The sequence below is a fragment of the Oenanthe melanoleuca genome, chromosome 1 (genome assembly GCF_029582105.1).
Source record: "Oenanthe melanoleuca isolate GR-GAL-2019-014 chromosome 1, OMel1.0, whole genome shotgun sequence".
NCBI classification, from domain to species: domain Eukaryota; kingdom Metazoa; phylum Chordata; class Aves; order Passeriformes; family Muscicapidae; genus Oenanthe; species Oenanthe melanoleuca.
In genome coordinates, this window is record NC_079333.1 from 20,175,381 (window position 1) to 20,197,302 (window position 21,922).

Consider the following 21,922-nt stretch of genomic DNA (forward strand, 5'->3'; position numbering starts at 1 on the left):
TAACATTTTATTAGATTATATAAAAAATGTGCACTTCACTTCATTTTCCCTTATAATATGAGACTAAGCTGATAAAAATTCCAGAATGGATAAAGGATTGGTTTGTTGAGATTGGCAGCAGTAAGGAACTGGAAAGTTTACATTTATTTTCTTTTTCTTTTCTTCCCTTCTTTTTTCTCTTTAAGAGGCATACATAAATAACCTGACTAAATTACAGCATGCCCTTTATGCCTACTGTTTCCTTTTACAAGTACCTCTCCCAGAAACAGCTAGTCTTGGCTGTACTAGCAAATCCTTCTATGTGTTAGTTAGAATCAGGAAAAATTTCAAGACAGAAGTCCTAACAGAGTTTAGATTTCATCATAAATTTGAATTTCTGTCCAAGTTCATGGTGTAGAAACATACCAGAGATAAACTTGCAGTGATACATAACTCTGTCCTGAAGGCCTGGCAAAATTTCTGTCTGGACCAATAATACCTCCCTATAATCTTCTTGGCCCTCGGAGGCCGACTCTTTAATTGCAGTTCAGTGTGCTCCAACAAACCTTTTCTGGGGAGGTGGTTTTGTAGGAATTGCTTTGGCTGAAACCCCTGAGAAGCTTATCACAGTTATAAGCCACTATTAACAAGAAACACATCTTGTGATAGTTCCAGTATCACTAAAGAAATGGAATACCATTGCCCCATATGCTTATGTTTACCTACAGGCACAGATCTTACACACTGCCTGGCAAGCAAAAACTAAACTACTGAATTTTCATGGACTAAACAAAATACAGCAACTATACCTATTTCAAACAAGTTGCAATCACACCCCATTAGCCTTTGATAGTCCAGTCATGAAGAATCAAGTTACTGATGTTTGATGGATCATAGAAAATGTGCTTTATACCTATAGAACAAATCCAAAGTATTTCTTAAACTAAGAAGGTAGAAAAAACCCCTGGCCATGATGAGGCAAATTAAAAATGGAGAAAAAGGAGAACTTTCTTTTATTGGCTTAAGGGAACACCTTTACAGCTAGATACTGAAAGCATTGTGCTGGCTCCTAATTATTCAGACATGTATTTCTCTGAATAAAGTCTTCAGGAATTGTCTGTTCAAGGCCACCCATTTAGTTATTAAATTTTCACCATTTGTCCATAAAGTGCCTGTTCGCTTTCCATGTTTAATGTCTCCTATACAGCATGGAAAGGTGGCATAAAAGCAGCCCAGCCCAGCATGACATGCACTGAACAGCTACTTTTGTTATCATCTGAGGGAAAGACAGATTTTGGTGGGGAGTGGGTAGGAACAGGGCCCTGCTCATAATTACAATAAACAAGTGGTGTTAAGCAGAGCTAATACTTAGCTAACTAATTCACCACAAAAAGCACATCCTTTCCCAAGAGCTGAGGCTGCTGACAAGCTCATGAAGGATGCTTGCTGTCTTGCTGGACCCCAGATCAAGAAGAGGGAATGAAAAAAGAGAATACTCAGGGCCTAGGAAACAGGATACCTTGTTCACCTGACAGCCAGCTAGATTATAGATAATATTATCTGATCACATCAGATGGAGTGAGTAATGTTCCTTGTTAAGTACAATAGTGAGTGGTAACCTACTGAGATGTACCCAGTATGACTGATCCTAATTACTGTGATTATGCTTCATACACAGACTAAGTTTGCCACATATACTGAAATAGTAAATTTCCTTTAAAAACCAGTCAGAATTATTCTTTTCAAAGACAAAAAACACAAGATTTTTTAAGCAGCTCAGAAATCCCATAAAGCTAACAGGAATACTATCTGAATGATTCTGAATTTACTACAAAGGAAAAGATAAAAGAGGCAAGAGGATGCCATGATAGCCCTTCCTTCTGTTATTACTCTCAGTCACTGACAGAATCTTGGCATACCATTTCTAAAGCAACTGCAACAAACTCAATTTTTCTTCTTTTTTATTTTTTTGTGTGTCTGTGAAGGAGTATAAAAATGCTTTTACCTCAGTGTTGCTCAAAGTTTTGGTTATGATTCAAGCATCTCAAAATATTGAGAATAATTGCAACATTATGTGCTGCCAGCATTTGCAGTACAAAACTTTCGTCTTTCTCACACTTTATTTAAAAAAGAACATTTTGCACCTCAATAGCTAGTTGTGGTTTTGGATTATAAAGCACTAAGAGTTTTGATCTGTTCTGATTCCCACCCCTTCTGTCTCATTTTTCTCATGGTTTAGAACAAAATATTAATGTGAGTCATCTGTCATAAGTAATTTTCATATCCTCTACCTTCTATTTTGGTGTGTGATTAGACAAACACTGTAGTTACATAAAATTATTTGTGTATTTTTTATAAAGTCAAATATGATTCACAGGCACTTCAAGCAAAAAAGAGAACAATGTCAGGAGAAAAGTGAATTATAAATGAAAGCAACTAATATGTATTATAATTAATAAATACTTTAAAACATGCTATTTCAATTTAGCATTTCTTAGTATTAACTACTACAGCTGTCATCTGTGGAACTCTGGAAAAGGGAATAATAAATGGGAAAGAAATTGAGTTTATGGACTGTCTTATCCAAAGCGAGTGCCAACTTTGATATCAAAACATTTACAAGGACACTAATTATACTTGGAAAGCTGGATTTCAAAATTGCAAATGTCAGTTCCAGGATGTTAATGCTTTCTGGTACAGTTTAGGAAATCCTATGTACTGTGCTGCTTTCAAAAAATGCAATTATGTGTATACATTCCTGTAACTTTTCTCCAGATCAACCTTCTATCCCACAGTAGCACTTTCTCACCAAAAAAAAAAAAAAAAACTCTTAAAAATTCCCTAGAAAACTGAATAATCAATCAGTACAGAAGTGATTTTGCTACAGAGGCATTTCCAACAATTGACCAGATTCTTCTTTTCTCCCTCAAACAGCAGACTGAAATATTTTACTACGTGGATCCAGTTCATTCCACGAAAATCTTTTGCATTTGGGCTGAATATTGAATCAGCAGGACTTAAATACCTACTTAAAATAGAAGTAATATTTCTGTGACTACTTAAATTAACTAGGGATCATGCTGTTTCTGAGCTAAGAGAGAGAACACAGTGATTTTATGATTTTCTGCCTTTCTGCTTTTGCCTTTCCACACTTGAATTGCAAACAGAAGATGTTTTCCACACTCAGTTAATACCTGCAGGTAGCAGAGTGGAAAGAAGACTGCAAGCCACATCATTATATTTGAAGATTTAGTACAGAGAAAATAAGTACTGTCCTCTCCTTTCAGATACAGTTTTGCACAAAATAATTCTTGAAAGAAGAGCAATGAAATGAAACTTTATCAATCAGGAAATTCAATGCTTAAATGTTCTCTTAGTAATGATTTCTCTCACTCTCTTCTCATCTCTCTCATATTCCCACCCTTCTTTCCCCAAGAAGCCTTCTTGGGAGATATTTTCTTCATAGCAAAAAAGATAGTCTTGTTGCTTCAAGTTGCTCAACATCATGGGTCATACTTGAGATTTCTCCAAACAGTCCTAACATATATGTATATATATATCAGGATCTGCATGTGACTGAATAACACAGGGAAGACAGCAATTGTACCAGTAGGAAATCTTTCAAGAGATTTTTTTTTCAAGTTAAAGGAAACTATCATATCATTACAGGTTTTCAGTTCTGAAAGTAGTGAAATGGAAGAACACACATCAAGTGGTTGGTCTCAGGACATGAAAAGCTGGATAATCATAATAATAATATTAGATGAATGTTAAAGAAACCATCTCAAAGGGGCCAGGAATTCCCCTATGAAAAATCAGTGGGAGCTTGTTGAGTGATCTCCCTGAGCTGGAATTTATCTTTTTATTTGTTACACTGTGTAGCAAAAACAAACTCCCAATTGAGGTCATCCTTGGAGCAGCAAGGCAGGCAAGGGTAGCAGAGGTGGTGTGGGATTGGGAAAGATGGGACAGTGAAAGGTGGGGATTGAGTGGCCTCTGTGTGGGGAAGTTTAAAGGAGACAGGGCACTTTTTCTGCTCATGAAACTGCTTTTCTTTCTTGTGACCACTTCTTTTCCTTCCTTTCTTTCCACCTCAGAGGCAGGACACCCAGAGACCTTCCCTTTACTTCCATTGTTTCCAACATCAACGTCTACACATTCTTCTGTTCTGTCTTGACAGTCAGTCCTGGTTTGGGGGGACAGGAACTAGGCCAGGACCAGGGCAGAAAGGCAGAGAAATCCTGCTGCAGATAAAAGGACAGATGAGACTGCTGCTGCTGTACTGGGGCCCTCTGGTACACACTGGCACTCCTTTACCCTCTCCCTAATCCCACCAAGGCAGTAACAGCAGCATGGATGGTACAAACAGGAGGCAGGAATGAGCTGTTTGGCTGAAATGCCTAATCCCTCTCTCCTCAGTCACAGGCAAAGTGGCTGCCATCCCCTTCAATCTGGCAGGTCTCCATTTTGCTAAGTATACAAAGCTACTTCTGACTTGGTGACTTCCCCTCATTCACTTAAGAAGCTGAGCCAAAGCCCCAAGCCTAAATACCTGCAAGTTGCAGAGAAGTTTGTATCCCAAGCTGAACTGCAGAGCACAGAGGTGTCTCTAAAAGTTCTGACAGGGTGTAGATGTGTTCTGAATTATTGCCTCATTCTTTGAGGTAGAAGGCCTGTTTGGCAGGAGAAACAAGGAAAACCTACTCTTCAGAAAACTAGGAAGCAAATGGCAACAAAGTTCTGCAAAACACATTGGCAGTTTCTGCTCTTCAGGCTTCAGAGTCCTCTCAGAAAGGTGGCAAATACACATTTGCTTGTACAGCTCCAATGAATTGGATGAAATCAATTGTAAATAATCCACAGTACTTGGGCATTATCTCCTATTGATTCCCCAGGTGATCACATGCCTCCTAAACTGCACCACAAACTCATCAGGGACCTGCTTGCAAGAGATGGTTAGAGTCAGGAGAAAATTGACACAGATTATCTATCAAAGCAAGGGTCGATTGGAGACTAGATTGGTATTGCCAGAAAACTTAGCTTGCTATCACTGAAGAGATTTTTTAAAATAAATTTTATACCGGAGGCCAGAAAGCTTTGTCATGATTAATCTAATCATCATCATTGTCTGACAAAGGGCCTGAAAAGCAGTTTCTCTCTGAAAGGGGTTTGGGCTTTGAGAGGAAGGTGCCTACCTGTCTGCCATGATGAGCAGCTCTCAGAGCCTGTCCTGGGACCAAGTGAGCATCTGGAGTCACCTGAAGGGAAAAACAGATTTCAGCCAGCAGTCAGAAACTCAGGGGCTGGGTGGCAACAATGAACCCTGGAGGTACTGGGGCTGATGTCTGGAGATCTTCTTTCTGGCAGAAAACACTCCTCTGTCTAGAAAATTCAAGCTTCTTTTGTTAAAATTAATTGTTTTGGGAATAATTTAACTAGTTCTTTTGCCAGATTTGAGAGACCTTAAAATAGCCCTGGTGTGGCATTCATATGAAACAGGGTAGTGGGCACATTTCAAATGCGCTTGAATAAATCTGAGGTAAAACAGTCAAGCAGGTATCCCTTGGGAAATCAGTATTCCTCCCTTTCCAAATGCTTCCTGTCCCTAAGGTTTCCATGGTCCCTTGGTGGCCAGGCCACCAGGACAGAGCTGCCCACTGAGTGCAGAGGTACAGGGCACTGCTGCAGCTCAGCCTTGCAGAGGTTGAGAGCCACTGCTCTTGAATTTGCCTTTTGCCCTGACTGATAAAATGCTAAAAGTAAATTGAGAGATACCTTTGGGTGTGTTTTGTTCCTTGGGGTTATTCTGACTGCTGGGAAACCAGTGGCTCTGGAGAGCAAAATCACAGGCAAGGAAGATCTTAGGCCAAATACCTAGATTTTCAACCACAAAGCAGATCAGCACATGAAGAGTGGTCACCCTGCTTATCCATGAGCTGGGTTGTAGGAGCCCATGGCTCCCTGTGGGACAGATGCTGAGCAGCAAGTGCAGTGTATGGGCAGGGGAATGCAGAGAGGTGCAGGACTCTCCCCAGCTCTGATCCAGCACAGCACTCGGGCACGTGCTCACTCCAGCTGCAGCACATTCATCCAGAATTCTCCATCCACAACTGAACTGTAAATGGCTCAATGGCAGCTGCACCCAACAAATCACAGAGACTCTTCCCAAACAGCAGTAGGACTTGTCAGGCAAAGCACATAAGACTTGGTAGCAGCTGTGTGAGAATGATCAGAACATAAAATAGAAAAGCAGATTTTATTTTCTATAGGACACTACTATTGTCCATGGCTCCCCTTGTTAGTATCCTCACATGATGAGTGCAGTAATGCTTGGGATTTTGGTAGTTCCCAAGCACAATACCTTTTGGGAACTAATGATTTTATTTATGCGTTGCATTAAAGTGTTTGTATGTACATTTTTATGGGCTTGACACACATGCAGAAATATAAGATTAGGTAAAAGTTTTTCATCTGTATTTCAGACTGATAGTTTTATACCTTGTAATCTGAAAAAGTTATGCAGTGTCTCTGTAGAAGGGTGGGAACAAGGCTCAAGGCACTTTTGAAATCCAAACCCATATTTTGATTTACAGCATAATTATTACAGGATTGCCAACAAAAACACCGAACACTAGGATTTTTGGTCCATATTCAAACTGCTACATCAGTTTTCACAAGCACTAAATAACTAAAAAGGCTACTCAAAGTGAACGAGTTGCCAGATTTTCATACTTCTGAACAGTAGACCTTGAATAAAAAGCTGGAATAGGGAATTAAAAGACTAGGTTAAGCCACTAGGTTTCAAAATTTTGACTAATGGTTTTTAATATTTCTAGGGGGTGGAAAAAAAGGATATTGTACTCATACATTTCTTTAAAACTTTCTTTTCCCCCTAGGACCAACCCAAAATCAACAAAAAAACACCAGGCCAAACACAATCAGGAAATCTGTGTCTCTTAGAGTAAAAAGCAACCAACCTGTCCATCTTCTGCCCTGTCCCAAAACCTCAATGTAAGTATACTCAGCTTTGCAATCCTAAATGAGTTCTATGTAGTGCCATAAACAAAGCATAAGGGCACATACACAGGATTTGGGAAGTTATTCAAGTATTTGCTATACACCAAAGCTTTTGAATTTTGAGTGGAAAAATCGTGACTTACATAAATTTTGGTGACCATCCTCAGAAGCACTTTATATCGTAGATAAAGAAATCTACCCTTTCAGTCATTCTCCATTGCTTGATAGGAGAGAACATGTAACTTTGGCATTTTGTGTTTCTGTATAGAAGATCAGTTTAAATATACTTCTATGGTCGGAAAAGAGTAAGGACAGTTTCATTAGAAAAGAAATTTTATCCTGGGACTAGCATTAACCACACTGTTGATGGGCTTTTGATCCTCAAAATGTCTAAGTACATGTGTCCACTTCCAGATGTATGTACATGCTAAAATAAATAGAAGTAACATTCATTGAGAAATCCATACTTAATACAATGTTTTGTTTAGCTCAATAATGGGAAGAATATGTTAAACATCATTCTGAGCCTTAATGGAAATCTTTCTGACAACGAGACATTAGCTCATACTGTCCACAGTCATCTTATGCCTATGACTATTGTTTGTTATCAAGTGTGACTTTTGGAAGAAAAAACGCCTTATTGCTTAACAAGTTGCATTGCAGTAGTGTCCTGCACTGTGTTTTGGTTTCTAGAAAGCTAATTAATTAAAAGAATCCACATGGCAAGAATTAATCATGTAAATCCCTCAGACTTTCCGGACATCTTTTAAGGAGGATGAGTGCCACACTCAATAGCGTTTCTTGCTTGCGGAGAAGTCATATGTGGTTTGTCCGAGATAAAAAACCAGCAGAATCACACAAACATGTCAGTGTGGCCCTAGAGCACAGCCCTGGTAAAGACCCCGCTCTGGGGTGAGCACTCACTGGGGAGCACTGAATTATTAACCCAGTGGGGTGGACAGGTACAGTGACAGGATTTTAGGATCTCCAGCCACTCCGTGGCTGGAGCTGTCCCTGGTAACACCAGCACCAGCTGCTGTGACCTACCCTACATCAGGTGCTAGAAAATCTAACGAGACAAAAAAGGAACAAAAAGAGAAAAAAAATGCTCAAGACTCTAGCCCCCAAACTACTGACAGAGAATACAACACTTCTCAGTTAGTATTTACATTCTCCCAGAGCATCCATAAAGTTTTAGATCCCATCCACTTAAGAAAACATCCATCCAAGAATGGCAGTGGACTTTGATAATTCAGCTGTGAAGTTTCCGTAGCAGTTGATGAAAAGACTGTATAATAACACTGCTTTATTCATTAGTAATTTCTTCAAACCTTTCAATATCTTCTGATGTTGCATAATATAGATAATTTTTTGAAAAGTATTGAGTTTTCAGTGTTTTAGAGTCCTTTATTACAACAGGTGACGCAGTAATATAATAACAGCTGCTAGACAGAAAAAACAACAGTTAAGCTAAGCATTACAAATTAGCACCCACTACTTTTCATGACTGGCAAAATTGCTTTGAGAAAAACACTGTCCTCAGCAATTCAGAGATATCAAGGAACAGAGAATTAAGGGGAAAACAAACTTAAAAAGAGGTTGAAAGTTCTGGAAAATATTGTCATTTCCTTTTTTCTTTTAATCTGTTCCAGTGAATGGAGAAGAATTTCAGCAAAACATTCAGATCTGGATAGAAATATACCTCAAATGAAAAGGAAACAAAGCCCTCTATCTGTAGCAAGAATACAGAAAATTTTCAGACTTGAGCATCAACTGGCAGATAGGCCTGAAAGGCATTTAGGACAAATAGAAGTCTTGAGCTGCTACCAAAATCAACAGTCTAATTGTCTCAGCTGAAACTGGGGCTTAGCTGTTGGGTTTCCTGTAACTAAATCTTGCCACAAACAGCTCTGCTAAGTTTTTCCTCCAATAACAAAATAAAATATTGCAAAATTAAGATAAATGCAAGAGACAGTGAAGATGAGTATGTAGTTCCCAACATAAGAAGGGGAGTAGACAGTAGAGAGAACTCGTAAAGATATCAGAATAGTTCTTGTCAGTTCTAAATGGTTGACATGACAGTTCTTTAAAAATAAACAATCAAACATCTGAAAGTAATTGCTAGACTAAGGGATTTATTTTATTTAAGCAATATGGTATTTTAAAAATGTACTTAGAATGTCTAGCTTGCTTCAAATTGCTTTGGTTTTCTATACAAAGTGTCGTGGTAGTCACTACCCACCCAAAAGTGGTATTTTAATAATATTTTTAAATTGAAAAACAATAATTGAAATGAAGAAAGCAAAACTATTCAGAAAGGTTACCAGAATGCACAGTTTGACTTCAGACACTTTCTAATCTGATCAGGAAGCAGATAAAAAAAAAACTGTGCTGAATTCAGGGGCACTGAGTCAAGTGATAAAGTTATACAATTTTATGTGGATTTACTGAGGTCGTATCTCAAAATCCAAAGCCAACCTTAGCGACTGAAAATAATGTTTCAGTTTATATAGTCTGATATTTTTTCTGTCTCTCCTTTTTCCTGTTGAACTGCCTTTTATGCCTCTAAGTGTATAAACTTCTTCAACATAGGTATCTCCACTGTCTACAGTTTCCTCCTCATTTTCTAGTGCTTTATGTGCCTCCATTCAATCCCTGCTTACCTGATAGTAAGGATTAGTTTACTGGTCTGCCTTTTCCCTGTTTGATTTGGGGAACTGGAAACACTGGATGACTTTTAGTGGAACCCAAACCTCAAATTACTCAAGTATTTATGGAAATGCTACCTTACATTTCCAGGACCACTTATTTTAAATAGGAGTCAGTTGCTGGACTCCTTTACTCACTCATGAAAACCTAGCTTCAGACTCCTCACAGCAGCTTTGGATGGGAGGAAATTAAAGGAGAATTACAAAAGAAAAATCTTTTCCAAACATAGCAGTGTTATTCAATAGCTTAGAAATTTACTTTTCCTGTTGGTGAATGTGGTTTCTTTAACTAATCCAAGCATTATTGTGAATAAACCCAATGGTTACTTTTGTCTGTGTTTTGAAGAAGAGGGGCTTGTTTAGGGCTTTAGTAGCGATAATTGATACAAAAAGCTCCAGTACAGAATGCATAAAAAGAACAGGATGAACTTGCCTCCACAAATCATTAGAACTGGGGATGTTGTACAGATACCTCCCACTTGCTGCTAGTAACCATGATGACAAGTTTATGATCCCAGACTGTGCACAGCAGAGATCCGAGGAACCTGCTGCTCATTAAATTCTCTGCTTCTGAGCCCCCCTACTCCTCAGACCAACTCACATGAAAAGAGCTTGAAGCCAGTAGGCAGCAGATTTTTATACTGATAACAGGAAGTTTGTGGAAGACTGGAACAATGTGTCTCTCTGATTTGCAAAACAGTTATACCAAACAATAAATCTTATGGGTTTTGCATTATGCATAAATCCTCCTGTTTATATGCTGAAGCAAATGGCTTATTAACAGCTAGCTCAGTAACAGTAACATATAGAGCATACAGCAGCCATCATCACTTTGTGAATGTTTTCCACACATTTTCCATAGCTTTCACATTCAGGGAAAGTAACACTAAGTAAAAAGTCTTCTTTTAAAAGCCTCATTAACATAATGTATCAATGAAATGATTCCTTGTGAACTTGTTTCTTTTGGAAACACCACTGTATTTTCTATGCAGAAGTCTCTCAGGAAATGTTACATTTTAAGACAGTTTTCTAGACCCTAAAGAGTTCAGACACAACTCTATTAATGCCTTTGCCTTGTAAAGTTCAAGGAATGCTACCACAGTGTGAAATGAAGTTTGAAATACAGTCAGAATAATTGCCCATCTAATACTAAAAGTTCAGCTAAAACATTTATTATATAATTGAACCTTATATTTAGTTTCAAAGGAGTTTTATGTAGCTGTCTGGTTTATTTAAATAACTGATTAAGGCCGTCCTGTTTTAATTGGCAAAGTTATGCAAACAAATATTACAGTTCACAGTAGTCTTCCATTGTTCCATAGGAACAATTTCACAATCACACAATGGTTGAGGTTTAAAGGCACCTCTGAAAGTCACCTTGTCCAAGCCCCCTGCTCAAGCAGGGACACCTAGACTGGTTTTCCAGGACCATGTCCAGAAAGCTTTTGAATTATTTCCAGCAATGAGACTCCACAACCTCCCTCACAACTAATGCCAGTGTTCAGCCACCCTCACTTTTCTACTCCCTCTACTCACTCTCATAACTTCTACTTTATACACCTGAAATCTCCCCTACACTTTTCTCTGCAACAGTCTAGCTCCTCCTTTACAAGAGTGGATTAATGTTGAAACACAAGGATGGAATCAGGGATCTTTTATTTAAGAAGGCAATGCAGTCCTTTACTGAATGTATTTTTGGACCATTAGTCAGTAGTCACCTGTGTATTCCTGTGTAAATGGAAGATGCTGTAAATGGAGTCAGCTGTGCAGCAGCAAGGATTCAGGACACAGCTTGGGAATGTGAGCTATGCCAGCTGATGGCAAAGCTAAGACTTTCTACAGAATATTTCCTTTGGGTGCAAACAGCATATTTCATGCTACTTTGCTTGCATTACAGCTATTTTTAAGCAATCCACAGAATGGAGACCTAAGTATTTTGAACAGTCTGGTATGTGCTCAGGTCCCCCCCTCCTGTGCAGTGTTTGTGAAGCTATCCCTTGATAAATGACAAACTGAAAAGGCAAAGAAAAGGCAACAGCATGGAGCCTCTGCTGACAGTGTAAATAGAAATCTGAGTTTAGCAGACAAAGTTCACAGTTTGCAGTGAAAGGTCATAAGGATTTCAAGCATTTTTGGTATTTTGTCTCTTCTGTCTGCTCAATATCAAGCAAATAAAAAACCCCTGATAGACAGCTTCCAATTCTGTATACTTGGCATCCCTACTCAGCCTGAAGGAACACGGGAAGCTCTGTCTTTGGCATTCTACAATTATTTTAGGACACGCCATTCTAACAAAGCTTTAACACTTACTCAGTCCCAATTTTGATGTGATGTTTGGTAAGCTAAAAGGCTTACCCAGCTCAGATAAGTCCAGTGGCCTGCAGTTTTTCTTCTAAAAATTTAGCATGATGAGAAAGAGTTATATAATATGTTAACTCTCAACAGGATATGTTTGTTTTTTCCCAAAAATAAAAAATACATCAAATACTTTTATGAGAAATCTCCTACAATCTGCAGTTGAAACAAATGAGACTTGGAGGAGTCTGACTTTTTATTACTATATTATAATTTTTGCCTGCAGTAAGTTCATTCTCTCTTCTGAATATTATTAACACCTCCTTTAGGAAAGGTTTAGCTCTGGCCTGTGAAACACTGATAATGACATTTTTATTTCCCAAAATATATTAAATATATACCAAGTGGAAATCGTTTTCCTGGAGGTATGCAACCTCAGAAATTTAAAGAAGAGTTATATGATCTGTGTAACTCAGATGTGACTGCAACCACTGCTTTTTGTGAAATCACTACTTGATGTATTCAGGACTGTGCTATGGAAATGAAAAAAAAATTCTGTATTAATCTTGTCTTTGGGTGGAGTCTCTCCTGGACTGAGAATATTCAAAGATATCTTAGGAGTGTGATTGGGATTAAAAATAGTAAAAATAGGACAGTGGGTGAGCCAGGTGTTGGCTGAATTTTTTGCAAAGTATATCCTTTTAATCTTCCAAGTAAGCTTTTTATTTGTGTTCATAACTTCACAACCTCTGGCATATCTCAGCATGATCATACACGAGGAGATTGTTGTGCACACTGTGAGTGCCAAACACTCATGCCCACGTTGTGTCTACAGGTGCTGAACATGCCTTGTGGGCTTTTCCCTGTTCCTCCCACAGGCATACCTGACAATGCCATGAGGGATCTATTTCTAGTCTCAGATGCACACCTTGTCCTTCAGGCTTGGGCAGAACACCCATTCCAGTCACTGTGCAATTTATTCCTTCATATCTTTCTTGGGACACATATTTTTGTACCTTGAAATACGAATTTCTTTACTGTACCTAAAACCTGACATCCTTTGTACCTGGCTTAGAAGCCTATTCACAGGTAACAGGTAACAGTGGTTGTGAAGAGCTGAAGATTTAACGTCTGGCCAAACAGTTTGACTTCCCTCTCCTTGCAATTTCCTCTCCCCCCTCATTTTTTAGATATGGACGATTTTTCTCTGAGATTCATTAGTGCTGAATGGAGCAGAAAAGATGCCTGAATGTAGATATTACCTCCTCCTGCCATGGCCAGATGTGGAATACAAACATCACTTCAAATAGTGATTAAACTCAGCCAGGAATGGATATGACCCCTAAATGGGAGTTATAATGCATAGGAACTGCAGACACTCTCAAACTTTGTTCCCTTTTTTCCCTGAATATAGAATGGTTAAGATCAAAGGGCTGGTGCTTACCATTTTCTACTCACCAGCAGAAAAATCTGCAGATTTTGCTGTGCTCAGAGCAAAGCACATTCCAACATGATACACTTCCATGATAGCTAGAAAACAAAGCCTTTTGACAAATGAGAGAGAGTCTAAAAAGTTAAACATAGTCTAAAAGACAGGAAGCCAGAAACTACTAAAAGGGAAGGTATTTGTTAAGGTTTAGTTTATATAATATTTTCCCTGGCCAACACAAAGAATACACTCCTTGTAATGAGCTCTCTGTAGGTGATCAAAGTACCTGAAAGGAATGCAGACTCTCCTCATTCAAAGGCACAGGAAAAAAATGTATCTTAAAATATGATATTAGCTTTACCAGAAGAAAGTATCATTCATTTATCACAACACTGAAGGCAATGCTACACAGCTGTGCATCAGCCAACACGGCACACAGCACCTATATAAAGGACAGTTATGTGAGGATGGTTTTTAGTATTTTGCTTTTCTTCTTTGAAATGCAAGGAGTGTCAGACCTGTGTCTGTGCTGAGCGGATGGCTCACGCCACCTGCAGGCAGCTTCAGTACTGAGACGTGTTTTGCTGCCGAGGAGTGCCTGTGAAAACCCAATGCAGTGTCCATCCTGATGAAAAACTGCTCCCACAGACATTTGAACGGTCTGTAGCACCTGTCAGTATTTAAATACATGTACATCGATAAGAAATATTTGATCTTCAGATGCTACACCATTTGGCATTCAGCGTGCTTGATTTTATAAATACACTTTATAAATATTTTTAAACCCTATTTTTTTTATCATGGTTACAAATAAGTTTACAAAGACATCTAATTCTCCTTTGTTATTGCCACAAATTAGTTATGGTGACTGTATCTGAAATTAGAAAAATTATACAAGATGCTGAACCCCTTCTATCTACTAAAGACTGCAGTAGGGAATCTAATAAAACCCTAAAGTTTACAAAGCTGCACTTGCTCATAAGAGCTGACCATCCCTGAACTGCCCTATGCAGCGTTTGCATTAAGCCAAGATGAATACCAGAGTGCAGCTTTGGTGCTAAAAAGAAAATGTCTTGGATTATAGCTGTAGAAATAGTACCCTTTCCTTAGGAATAACACTGTTTCCTTTACAGAACTGGGCTCATTTCCACAACTCATTTCAAGCTCTCTTTTTGCTCATTAGCACTACCTCGTCCTTAAGTGATAAAAAGCAGGTCACAGCCTGAGCTGTGACAGATTATGATACGAGTCCTTCCCCCAGCCCCTAGAGCAAAGAGTTAATCCTCTGGAAGAACACCCCCAGGCTGGCTTGCTTTGCCACCCTGGGAGAGGATGGAGGTGGAGGAACCAGAAAGTGAATAGGTGAAGACACAAGGACTGCAGCATCCCTTCCCCACCCAGCCAGAGCACTGGAAGCAGCCTGTGGCAGGAGGCCAGTGCATGCCCAAGACATGGCCTCCCCATGCATTTTACCAAAATCATGTCCTGCTTTGTCTTGTCTTCCTTCAGCAAACTGGGCTGTTCACAGCATGACAACAACATTCTAGACCATATTACACTCTTTTGTGTTTTTAATGTACTTATCTGCAGCAGGTCAGTGTGAGTTTTGGTAAATGCTTCTTTACTCTGTTCACCTCCTACTCCCCAACACTTCTGCAGTCTCAGTATATACCATATTGGAAAGTTGGCAGTAAGGAGGGCTCCCCTCCTGTTTGTCAGGAGATGAATTAGCTACAAACATGAAACACTGGCTCTGTTCAACCATGCTATCCCAATTTTACACATGAACAATGACATTGATGCAGTGGAGGATTCCTTTTAATTACACCTCTCAGAGATGAGCATTGGAGCCTAAACTTTATTCCTCTTTCACAAAGTGTAGAGTTGTTGTAAAGTTTCCTTCCAGTAAGACCTGTCATCTTCTTGACAAATGTCTGTTCAGGAAACATCTCTTTTGCATCTCACAGCCCTGAAGAGAACCTCAAGAAATGTGTCTGCTCATAAAGACTGACTTGTAGTCTCTGTGTGGCTTTATCTGAAGTCAGAGGTCCAGAGACACCTGTAAACAGTCAACTTCAGGGACTGGAAACTGTGGGAAACAATGCAGTGCATGAAAGAGCTTACTGCCACTTGCTGCCACACTTACAGTAAATTCATTTGGAAAAAGTGTAAGCCAGTATTTCCTTAGTTTTCTTGGGGCAGCATGTTGTCATAGGAGATGGGAACAGTATTTCACAATTATAATTTTCTAACCCACTCCCCTCCAGAACTGTAGGAAGAAAGAATATCTGATGAGAATAGTAAACATTCAAACATTCAGCATGTGTCTGTTTCACCATTCTGAATCAGAGGACCAGCCCCACATGCAGAGGTAACAACTGTGGAAAGCTGTATTTTATCTCCAGTAAAAAGCACTGGCTTTTCTGCACACTGACACCTAAACTCATTTAAAACATGCATTCTTTGGCAGCACACAGCTGAACAAAGTCACAGAAATGCATTTCAAAATGGGGTAACCTTCAAACTGGGTTTTCCTTGAGAAGCATCTGTGTTAAAATTACAATGGCACTATTGCATTTCTTCACAAGACAATTCAATTTAGGATTATTACTTTTAGTCAGTGAGGCATCATCACCAAGAGTGAACAAGGCTGAACTGTGAGTAAGTTCAAAGCATCTTAGTAATGAGTTTAATATATTTGGAAGCCCTGGATCCTCCCATGCTTTTTTTGCACTAATTTTCTGTTGTTGGACAAAGATGAAACGTAATTGTGTAGCCAGCACACAATATGCATGATCACTTGGGTTAAATTATAGAAAAGGCTAACATCTAACTTGTCCATGTCATGTTATTTGGCAAAATAATGATGTAATTAAATGGGTTTAAGTACCAAAAACATATGTATCCATTTACATTTAAACTCTTTTTTTCTCCCTATTTACAAAATAATGCTTTTGTTAGAGAAGAAAATTCAATGAGCTTCACATGTAACTGGTGGAATTCTTCAACTCAATTACTTCTTCATCACAATGGGAAGAGAAACTTCAGCACAAAAATAAAGCAGCAGATTTATAGTCCTGATTGCAGCACTGGCACTTGGCCCACAGAGCTCCCAAGCAGGCCAAGAGTAGCCCTTTCCACAGGTATGGAGTGGGTTTGCTGGCAGCATCAGCTAACCCATGGTGAAGGATATGAGTAGAACATTGACAGCCCTACTTCCAGCTAAACTAAGAAATCTTTGAAGTATGATATGTTGATTTCATGAGTGTTTAAAGAAAATGTCTACAGGCAATGAGATCCACATGCATGTTTTCTTGGGAGTTCCTTGTAAAACAATAGTCAAGTCTGAACATAAGTATGTATTTTTAATGTGATAGGTTTACATTACAGGTTCTTTCCTCATTCTCCTACTGTCTGTAGGTCTGTACATCCACAGAGACATCCAAAGTCTGCTTTCATTTAATTAAATGGGATCTTTGTCGCCAGTTGAGAAAAAAAACCAAAACAGATATGTGAAATAATGTCTGTTCTCATGACATTTCCAGCCCAATTTCCAGGAAGACTTTGGGATAGTTTTGAATAGATGAAAAGAATGATAAGATAAACATTTCCTTAAAAGAAAATAATTAAAGGAAAGCAACACTCCCACTTATCTTCCAACTCTTCCATCTTTGGAAAATTTCCTTTTAGCTCAGAGGGGCTAAGCTAGTGAAACTGTTCATCTGGGATATCCCATTAAATGGCATAACTAGCAAGATAAGCTGCAGGAAAATGGACTCAGTAACAATCACTGCTGTCCACTTCAAACCAGATACATTTAATCACTCTGATAATTTCTACAGAAAAATAGCAATATCAATAAATTAAGCACATACAAAAGTTAGGACTCAGTGATATTGGTTTTTCTGCTTATAAATGGGAATTACCTCCACTGCAGTCAAAATGCTTCTGTAACGCAACAGAATCTGGGCCAGTAGTGGATACCTGTTTACTTAGCTGCACAATAGCTGGCCAGGGTTTGGGTATTTTTAAGTAAATACAAACCAGAGTGATTCTAATTTTACTGCCTGAAAATGTTAATTTCATAGATCTAAACTGACATTTGTCCCTTGCCAAAATATTTTGCACTGGCACTTACAGTTGGAAAGACCAGGTTTTTTTCTACTGCCAAGAACTGAGTAAAAGTCAGCCAAATTATTCTTAATTGAGCAAAATTCTCATTGTAGTTTTGCTTGATTAGGAAAAACAGGCGACAGTCTTCTGCATGGATAACTGTCTGGGTATGTATAAATTGATATTAATTTAAAAATATTTAACTAGCAAACTTTATACAGGTTACAGTTCTCATTGAAATTAATGGAGTTATACACATATGTCAAATTGCACAAATGACCAGTTCTCCAAGTCCTAAATTTCACAAGCTTCTAATGTTGCTCATTGTTAAGTGGGAGTAATTAACTGAATTACTGCAGAAAAATCTATTCCAGATCATGTAGTGGCCCAAATTACTGAACTCTAGGAAATACACTTTTTACTTTACAAAATAGATATTCACCAGTATAATCAATACACAGGAACTGGTGGGACACAACTCTCTCAAAGTTACAGTCTCTACTGCATGTAGTTTTCCACCATGCCTGTTCAGATTTCTGCATTTTATCTGTGTCACATATCCTCTCAAGGAGAATTACTAGACCTTCATAGTCAGGAGGTTTCATAAAGTATTAAACTTCAGCAATCATTTTTTGCCTGAGGCAGACAAGGGAAACTAGCCAGGAAATTCTTCAACAATATTGCGTTAATAATTTTGCATTTCCAAATGAAAAATAAGTAGGTTTGTCTTCTCTTCCATACCAACTATCACTGGGCTATGAATGTCACAGCAGTGTTGGATGGTCACAAAACACTGATGACTGCAAGTGCAGGAAAACACAAATCCCTCCCTTTCTCTGGATAACTTGTCAAGGTTTAGTCCTGTGAACACAAGTTTGTTTCAGGTGTCACATTTAATCAAGATGAGGACTTCATTCTAAGCAAGACATAATGGCATGTAATCTTTACTAAAATACCCAAAAAAAGTAAATAATTTTCAATAGACCACTGTTAAGAGACTGATTTGGGGAATAAATATTAAGGATAAGAAAGGATAAAACATGATATAGGTATTAGTCATAGAGAGAAAAGAGAGAAGAAAGAAGGAATTCAGGAAGAGGAGAAGCAGGAGTAGAATTTAAGAGCAGTTCTCAAAGGTGATTTATGAGATTTGTACACATATTAGGAGATAATCCAGTCTATAACCTGAATAGGCAAAAAGCCCCAAACTGATAAAAAATTAAATATATCAAGCTGAGGGTTTTTTTCAATTTCTTAGGGATTTTGATTACTGGTACTGCCTTTTAGGTTGAAAAGGAGGGTGATAATTTATGTCTATAGATACTATTTGAAACTAATCCATTTAAAGGCAATCCAACTAATCTAAACTAATTTAAACTTTAAACCAATTTAAACTTTACATTTAAACCAATTTAATTTTTTTAACTAACTCACTGCCATGTGGCAGCAGTTTGTACATTCTGGCCTCTATCTCTTAAAAGAAGAGATGAAAAACTATAAGTTCGCCTCACTTCCCCTTTTTGCATGTTACTTTCAAAAAACTGTAATGAGAACAGTATCTAATTGAAAGAATAAACATGGATGCCATATACTCCCAGGGATTATAAAATCTTTTATATTTTTGTCCAGTACAATCACTGCTGATTCATTATTAAAGCTTAAATCGGTGACAGTAGAAGAAAATTAATTACCTCTCAGTTCCAAGCAGAGAGCTGTTAAATCTCTGGTATCTCAGTTAATTCCTTCACACATTCCCCTCCATTCCAGACCCAGCTCTTCTGCAGGCATTTCTTCCTTTGCCTGCCATGAAGCTGCTGTGCTGTGGGGTCCCCTCAGTGTGAAACAGTTATGTCACCACAAGATACTCATATAGGTGCAGAAATACCAGCAAAGCTGACTTGGGGTTTTGATTTCTTGATTTGAGTTCTTACTGATTGTTTCATTTGTGTGCATGCTTGGGCTGTCCCAGCACTCTCCCAGCACCTTGTTCAGGGCTGCTGGTTTGGCTGTTTCTCAGCTATGAGTACCTTGTCATTTAGTGTTGCTTTAGCAGCAAAGTGCTCCTGCTCTAAACACAGCCCAAACTGCACCCCGCATCCAGTGCTGGCACTTGTCCAAGTGTCCCACAAAGCTGCAAACACACTTTTGAAAACACTAGCCCCTGGCGACTTTACCAATACAAATTGTGAGTATGGCCTTCTAAGGAGCTTACTCCTGCAGGATCTAATCAGCCTTACTATTTAATTTATTGAGAAACTTGCAACAATTTTCAGGCAGTACTGCTCAAACCTAAGGAAAAACCCTCTTGCTCTGATCCTGTGGGCTATAATTATATACTCCAGAATATCTCTTTCATTAGCATAGTTAAGCCTTCCACAAAGCAGATCAGAAGTATTTCTGTCAAGAACACATGATTTTTGCTAACATCTGAAAATCTAAGCATGTTTCTTGACCAAAGGCAAAATTAGCTTGGAATTAATGTAGGTGCCCCATCTCAAAGAAAACACACAAATTAAAATAATTTTAAGTATTGCTGATAGTCATCCTGCTGTATGAAACATAACTCAGTTTTGCTTTCTAGAGAAATACCAGCCTAGTGGATTTATTTTGGAATTTGGTTGAGCCACAGCCTGTAGGTAGCCATAAACTTTGTTTCTGATGTTCAGCAATGAGAATCTGGTGGACAAAGTTCGCAGGGAAGGATATGACATCGTTTAAGTGCATTGCTTTTTCTAATGCCAGATTTTATGGAATTAGTCATTGTTGATCTAACTGCATCATCCTGGGAATATCAAGCACATGCCTTAACTATGCCTTTGCACAGATAAAAGTATAATTTTTACAAATGCTTATCTGCTTTTAAAAAGTCTAGATTTTGAAACAAAAAAAAAAAAAGGAGGATGGGGCTGGGAATGAAGGCCTTAGCTGATTGACAATACAGGATACAGAACCTTTCAGATCCTAATCCATGAGGGGATGTTTGCATCTAGCTCCATAATGGAGTCCACATGCCTGAATTAGATGCTGGTACTCCATGCATGTCTGTAAGTGGAGCTAAGGGGATTCACAAAAGCCACTGTTTGGGGAGTTGCCTAAGCCAGCCAAATAAGGAAGGCTGAAGATTGCAGTTCATCCTAAATCCTAGCTCTCTCCTGGGTTTAAGTGCTTTCTGGTGAATGAAGTACACAGGCACAAGTCCCTCTACTCTCAGCTCATAGTTCACAATTCTCCTTTGAAAGCAGGTGCCAAATTTTTCTTTCAAACTCCAAGCAACCATCAGCAGCTCAAGCACAGTCTTACTTAGGTTGAGGAACATGCGTCTAATTCTTGCTATAGCAAAAGGGCTTCTGAGGTTTGCATTCCCTCCCTCCTGGGCATGCCCGAGCCAGCAAGCTACAGACATCAGCTCCCAAAAGGTGGGTAAGAGCTGGCACAGGTCACAGCAGACCCAAGAAGCCATAGGGAGGAGGGAAAGCAATGAGAGACTTTGTTTGAAAACCTGGGAAGTATCCACGGGTAAAGGGAGCCTCAAGTCCACACCCAGCACTAAGAAAGCCTTGTGCACTGGGACCAAGGTGTGTTTGAGGAGGATTTCACTGGCCCTTATCAGACCCTGATCAGGGGCTTGGATTTCAGTTGTGGATTGAAGTGCTTTAATTTCCCCCACTAATCCTGTAGTCTTCTGTGCTTCCAGCCCCAGCTCTACCTTGTAGTGCTGCATGGAGCTGAAGAGAGGCTGAATTCACCTTTGATCCAGTTGAGAAGCTAGGTAGCTGCACGTTTGTCAGCCTATCCCTTCATCCTGCCTGCAGCATGGATGAAACTCAAGTGCCAGCACCCACTGCAGATATTCTATAACTATTAGTCCCCAGAGCCAAGCATTGACCAGCTTTCCAGCCTGTGCATTTGCTAGTCTCAGTCATCATGGGTCCAAATGGCTGCACTGAACATTTCAGATTGTTTTCCTTGAGTAGAGTTTAGAGACTGAAGTGAGTGGCTGATAGTATTTGCTCCTCAGGGCTTGGCTTTGCTTTCCTTTGGCCTCAGTTGGGTTGTTCCAAGGTGACAGATGTGGTAATTTCAAGTCCTTTAACCCATAGCACATTGGATTGCATACAGGAAATTAATTCCACCTCATGACATTTTTGGAGTTCAAATGACTGAATATTTTCATGGATCCATGCTAAGTGTGTGTGAGTGGGATGGGGAGTGTCTTTCTTGCGTGTGTGTGTGTGTGTGTGTGTGTGTGCACTTCAGAAGTTGTTTTTTTCTCTGCTATGCTTTTGAGAGGCATGGCAAACTCTTGCTGTAAGTATTCACTGAATCAAACCTACAGGGAGTATTTCACAACTTTTTTGGTTGTGTCCTGCTACCCTTATTT

General features: G+C 39.0%; 1 protein-coding gene across 1 annotated transcript in view; it reads left to right on the forward strand.

Annotated features, from left to right (window-relative positions):
* COL8A1 (collagen type VIII alpha 1 chain) overlaps positions 1-21,922 on the forward strand; it is an 86,288-nt gene that overhangs the window by 47,527 nt on the left and 16,839 nt on the right. The window contains exon 3 of the mRNA XM_056497423.1: positions 6,876-6,990. The gene's annotated coding sequence lies outside the window, so the exon portion shown is untranslated. The remainder of the gene's footprint in view (positions 1-6,875; positions 6,991-21,922) is intronic.